General features: G+C 39.7%; 1 pseudogene; it reads left to right on the top strand.

Annotated features, from left to right (window-relative positions):
* Positions 1-706: 706 nt before the first annotated feature.
* Positions 707-2,405, top strand: LOC127183659 (DNA-directed RNA polymerase II subunit GRINL1A-like; annotated as a pseudogene).
* The last annotated feature ends 4,335 nt before the right edge of the window (positions 2,406-6,740 follow it).

The raw sequence follows: 6,740 nt of genomic DNA, 5'->3' as shown, positions 1-6,740 counted from the left end.
TACACCTATCAGTGAGCAACTTGCAATGAAAACACAAATCACTTGCAAAACAAAAAACAAAAACACAAAACAACAATAAACATTTAGAAGGATCCTCAGTGTAAGCCAAAATAGCAAGGCAATCCTATCCTCATGATACAGGTAATAAAAGATACCATTGCCTGAACTAGGACTATAGGTTATTTTTTAAAAGTTTGTATCATTTAGAACTGACTATATAATTTAAATTACAGTAATGGTAAATCCATCCACAAGATACCTGGCCAGTCTACCTTAGAACTGTCAAAATGAGAGGAAACAAGTCTAGTTGAGAAATTGATCTGAGACCAGAAATGGAATCATCACTAAATACAGATTGGTTACAGTGACTTCTGAACTACAGCAACAGAACACATTAGTGTAAATATCACACTCAAATCTGAAACTTTGATGATAATATGCAATAATCAATTTCTGGTTTACAATTAAATATATATTATTATATTACCATGGAGATTTTTGCCAAGTTTTCCATATAAATAAAATAATTCCCAAATCAAAAATTGGCTTAGAAAAACAGCTAAACAACAGCTTCATTTCAGGAAAAGTTGTCTTTTTGAAAATAAATCAGGCTCTTCCGGGAAAATGGCGACTCCCGCTCGCCCGCCTAAGTCGCCACCGGCCACGGAGCCTGCGCCCACAGTGGGCCCCGCCGGGGAGTCCTGCCCGCCGCGCCAGCAGCAGCCCGTGCACAATGTGCTCGCTGCCCCACGGCTTCGAGCCCCCAGCTCCCGAGGACTTGGGGCAGCAGAGTTCGGCGGAGCTGCGGGAGAGGTTGAGGCGCCAGGAGAGACTTTTGCGCAACGAAAAATTCATTTGCAAATTGCCCGACAAAGGTAAAAAGATCTCAGACACCATCGCCAAACTGAAAGCGGCCATTGCAGAACGTGAAGAGGTTGGAGGGAGAAGTGAACTGTTTAACCCTGTTAGTGTAGACTGTAAGCTAAGGCAAAGAGCAACCACAAGAGTTGATACTGACATAGACAAGGCCCAGAATTCTGACCTGATGCTTGATACTTCGTCATTAGTTCCTGAATGTTCCTCTGTAGGTATTAAATCCTCTAAAGCAACCTCAGAAACCCTGGGACCTGCACATCTCACTCACGGAGGGAATGAGGAGACTTTGGAGGCTGGCTGGCCGGTAAGCACAGGCCCAGCTCCCAGCAGCAGAGCCAGGGCACCCTCGTCTGAAGTGAACCAACATCTTGCCCAGCGCCCTCTGTCAAGTCAAGCAGAAGATACTTCCGGCACCATTGACAGTCTGTTTATCACTAAATTGCAAAAGACCACAATCTCAGACCAGCCTGAACCCCCAGAAGAAAACACCAGCGCTGACAACCTTCTAGGACTCCAGAGCGAGACTCCTAAGAAGCCGCATTACATGGAAGTGCTAGAAACGCGAGCCAGAAACCCAGTGCCCCCTCCTCACAAGTTTAAGACCAACGTGTTACCCACACAACAGAGGGACTCACCAAGTCATCGTCAGAGGGGTGAGTCTCCTGCCTCCTCAGAAGAGCAGCGACGCAGGGCCAGGCAGCATCTTGATGACGTCACAGCAGCGCGCCTCCTTCCGCTCCACCACCTGCCTGCACAGCTGCTCTCTATAGAAGAGTCTGCTGGCCCTGCAGAAAGAGCAGAAGCAGAGTTAAGAGGAGATGCAGGCAAAGTTCGCAGCACAGAAATTAGCCGAGAGACTGAATATTAAAATGCAGAGCTACAATCCAGAAGGGGAGTCTTCAGGGAGATACCGACAAGTGAGGGACGAAGACGATGCCCAGTCCTCGGATGAATGCTGAAGATGAGCGCAGGGAGACCTCGAAAGCTGACTGACTGTTCAGCTGTTACTGTCTCCTGTCAAACTTCCTAACAAGTATCAAGATCAGTGTCAGGCCTTGTTGAGGGACAGCGTTTTTAAAAGTTACACAAAAGTAGCTACAGAATAAGAGCCTGGTTTGTCATTGAGAAGATGATCTTCATGTGCTTCAACAGTTGAATATTTGAACATTGTGTTTGACCGTATTGTATTACAGTTTTGCAGTATGTTGTGCATTGGTCTGATAGTTTAGTGTGCTAGAGCGCACTTTTTCTTTATGCTAACTGCTTTTTCCTTATTCTTACTCTTATCAAATAGCGTTGCTTACATCCCTTCTGGTGAAATACTTTGTTACCCCAGGCACCTACAGTGAACTAGGAAGACCTGGTTCCCTCTCTTAGATGAAGGGAACAGACTAAAGAGTGGTAGGCGTGAGCTCATGGAGTTCCTGAGGTGCTGGGTGTGAGGTACTGTGTCAGACACTCAGAAATGTTACAGAAGGGTATATTTGCTGCTCCTGTCCTGGGGTGACTGCTGTCTTGCTGAGATATGGAGCCCTTTGAAGAGGTGCTGGGTAGGGGAGGGTCTGCGCTGGTTTGGTGAGCTGCTCTTGGCTTCCAGTGTCTTGAGCTCCTTGCTGTCTTGGATGATAGGTCCCTGTACTAAACACTTAGGTGTGGTAAGGAAACTGGTGTTTTCCTAAGAGTTACAGTTGAATTGTCAGTATATTGCTTTTTTTCCTTTTTAAACCCAAAGAGGTGTTTATAGGCTGCAGAAACCTCAGTCTCATGTATGTACACATTTGTGTTGTTTAAAATGATTATATGATCATTTCCAACAAAGATAACAGTATGTTATCAAAAAAGCCCTTTGTCTGTTGTGTGGAACTTGTAAAGGAGAAATAAAATACCAATCACAGAAAAAAAAAAAAGAAAGAAAATAAATCAAGTAGTATGAAGAAAAAAATAGACAAGGATATTAAGTACATATCAAGTGTACTTGTCCAAAAAAGAATAAGAAGGAGGAGGAGGGATCAGGAGGAAGAGGAAGAGGAGGAAGAAGAGCAGAAAAAATACCCCCACATGTAGAAGATGGTTATAAATAATTCTATGAAACTAAAACTGTCAAATGGCAAGATTTCTATCTATTTGTTAGGCATGATCTATGCTAAACTTAAAAATACCTTGATAGCAATTCATGTATGAATTATTAAAAAGAAAATACCAATATGTTATATACAGAAATATAGTCAGTTATGAACTAGGAAAATGTATTTATAGCTGAATCATATGATCTTGTGTATATCTGTATACATATAACACAGGGAAAATGTATAGCATTAGTTTTTGAAAGGTAAGAATACCGGAAGCCTTGCCTTTTTAGGTCTACAATACTTATTGTTTGGATTTTTCTATGCATTATTATTTCTCTAGGTATCATAATTATGCAATGTAGATCTATTTTAAAACTTGAATTATAATGAGGGAAATAACAGAGGCGAACCAGAACTTTTCGAACAGTTTCAGCTTGGCCATTGTCTGCCTATTAAACTTTATATATGAAGTTTAATTTAAGTGCTCCTAGCTTTCTGTGAAAACTGGGAGAAATGGGATTTAATCAAGCAATATCTTTCTCAGACCTAAATTGTTTTAGTGAGCAATCTTGAAGTCTGAATGATACTTTCACTCTGATATCTGTGTTAACTCATGTGTTTGTTGTCATTGAGTCTTTGTTAGTAGGTAATGGGTGTTAAAAATTAGTTTTTAGTTGATAAACAGGCTTGGAATAAAAGACACAAATTGGGTAGGTAGAAAAGGGAGGTGGATTTGGAAAGATGGGGGGAACAAGATCAAAACACATTGTATGAAACTTGCTAAGCTAAAAGAAGGATAGCACATTTACATAAAGTGTATAAAACAACTAAAGACCTTTGAATGTATTCTTAACAAACACAGATATGTTACAAATTTACTAGGTTATTTGGTCCAGTCATCATTCACAGTTAAACAACAGCTTTACTGTTTTTTGGTCTGTTTTACGGTGTTTTGGTCACCGGCCTAAGCCATTACACCTGCTAGGTTGTAGGGAATAGAACATCTATCTGAGTTATCATGACTCAAGCTTTGTTTAAGCTTTTTCAGGAATTTTAAAGAATTGCTATGAGTTAACCTTAGACACATTTATTGCCAAGGAGAATTCAAACACATTCTTTCAGTTCTTAACAATTAGATTTTTTTTCTAAAATCTATTCAGTCATTGCAGGTGATTTAGGTTCATCAATTGCCTCTCTGATTTATCCATTAACTATTTTGAGAGTATACTGTTTCCCACATAGAGTATGTGTTAACAGTGTAATCTGTTCTATATTTATAATTAATTTTGAACTGACCAAGAAGGTAGGAAAATTTCTCCTATAAATAATAGTAATGGATGCAAGTACTTAAACAAAAGGTCCTATCAATTTTCAGAAATGAGAAAGGGAGAATGAGAGAGAGAAAGAGAGTATGAAGGAGAGAGAGAGAGAGAGAGAGAGAGAGAGAGAGAGAGAGAGAACATAAGCTATGCTCAATGTTCAGAACTGATAATACCAAGCAGTTGTTCATCCATGCTACATGACACGTGATATTTTGAAAGTCTAATACTAAAAGAGATAATAAATGACAAGTAGACACACTGCCTTGAATCTGGGAATGAGAAACTTCACATTGCAATAAAATTGATAAGGCTGGTTAGGGTGCACATGGCTAGTTGCTTAGTTCATACAAAATTTGATTAGAAAATCATTTTTGTACACATAAATTCTTACCCGGGATGAAACTAAATGTTTTGCTATTCATAGCACTTTTGACATGATAGAGAGCCTGAGATTAAATTACACTAAATGCCTTTATATTTTTCCAGCACTAAACCTTGTTTGCATTACTCTCATTCTGCCAGTATGACATCACTGACGCTGAAGAGGGATGCTAGTACTATTGGTATTACACTGTAATGTCTTCTAGTTGACCTTGTTTGTGCAATGGAATGGCTGCTTTTCTCTAGCTGCCAGCCCTTTATTGTAGTATTTTGACCATGAACTAGTGTCTCTTTGTGCTGCTGCTGGGTTCAAGAATCAATACTGGATTCCCAGCAGCCAATAAAGGCAGCTGACAGCACGAATTAGCTGAGTGTGGCCAGTTGCATGGTGGGCCATTGTCTTTAAGGAAAATCTGGCCATGATTACCAGCCACCACCTCTGAATGAAGGGTTTAATGCAAACTACCAGGTTGCTGTAATTTAATTTTGGCCTGCTGCTCTGTCACACTCCCCTTTGCCACTGCTCCATGAAAGCCATGCTATTAATGGGTGAAAACTAAAATGCATATGGAGACAAAGGCATGGACTCAGTCATACCATAGTGTGCTTTCCCTTGACCGGGCCATTCTTCTGTCATTGGAGGTTCATGGTAGATTCTGTTTCCTTGAGTCAATATTCCTGTCATCCTAATAAATCAAACCAAAGCTTAAAATTATATTTCCTCTGTGTGTGTGTGTGTGTGTGTGTGTGTGTGTGTGTGTGTGTGTGTGTGTGTGTGTGTGTGTGTGTGTGTGTGTGTGTGTGTGTGTGTGTGTGTGTGTGTGAGAGAGAGAGAGAGAGAGAGAGAGAGAGAGAGAGAGAGAGAGAGAGAGAGAGAATGTATTTTTTTAAATTACTAATTGCTAAGACTTTTTGATGCAGGACAAAACAATACTTTCTTATACCTCAATACTGCAAATGATGTCTTCTTCTATATTACATTGAATATATTTACCCCTAAAAAATTCCATAGATCCTTTCCCATCTTTATCTTCTCAACAGCACCCGACACAGAGCTCACAGCCCTCCCTTGTAAATCATGCTCATCTCACAGAATGTGTTTTCTCTGATCCTGTTTTGTCAGTGTCCATGTTCCTGTTTACCCTTTTTGTTTATAAGAATTCATACTCATTAACATCAGCAAATGTGTCTATTCACATCTACTGTCACTCAAACCTTTATTTTGCTTAGATTCTTAATAAGTTTGGCTATCCTGTTGGTGCTCTGTAGGTCATGTCTCTCAAACTGAGCTAACTCTCATTTGCTGGCCTTTCTAGCTCAGTAAAATTGCATCTGCTGGTCTCTGAGGTTTTGACCTTATCTAACTATTTTACTTTATCTAGCTATAGAATCGTATCTATCTGTAAAACCTAGGATGTATATTCTTGTGATAGAAATATACTAGTAATTGACATGATCATAATTTGATCAACTAACAATTAACTTGTATTACTTAATTATCCTACATAGCTTGCAATAACACTTTCAAAGTAGTGGAAGTAAACCTTGTATTATAATTGAGTTGTATGTATGGGTACAGTACCTCATATTAGACTATGTGTGAAGAATGATCTCAGAGACCGACAGAATGACATTTAAGTATGTTTTCATTATTTTTAAGATTATTTGACAAGACAGGTTAACTCCTGGCAATACCCAGCCTCCCTCAAAGTAGATGATGAGCATCAAAGAACCTCCTTATAGAGATGGCTTCAAATGTGGCAAACAAGACACTGGGCAATATGTCCTCACTTCTGCCACAAAGAGAATTCTGCCTAAAAATGGGCAAGCTTGGATGCAAGCAGGGTCCATGGCCAAAGTCTGCCAAGATAGGGTAAGCAAGTCCTTAATAGTTCCTGCCTCACAAATATGTCTATCAGATATACTGGGCCAGAAGGCTGAAGACGATGCTCCAAAGTTATAGGGAGATTTGGGTGACTGTTCAGACAGCAAACTATCTCTGTTTTTGTTTTGTTTTGTTTTGTTTTGCTTTGCTTTGCTTTGTTCTGTTTTGGTTTTTGTTTGTTTGTTTGTTTGTTTTGTTTTGTTTTGG

Source organism: Acomys russatus, chromosome 31, assembly GCF_903995435.1.
Source record: "Acomys russatus chromosome 31, mAcoRus1.1, whole genome shotgun sequence".
In the NCBI taxonomy this organism is placed as follows: domain Eukaryota; kingdom Metazoa; phylum Chordata; class Mammalia; order Rodentia; family Muridae; genus Acomys; species Acomys russatus.
Note: the sequence above shows the minus strand (reverse complement) of the source record. Positions and strands in the feature narration are given on the sequence as shown.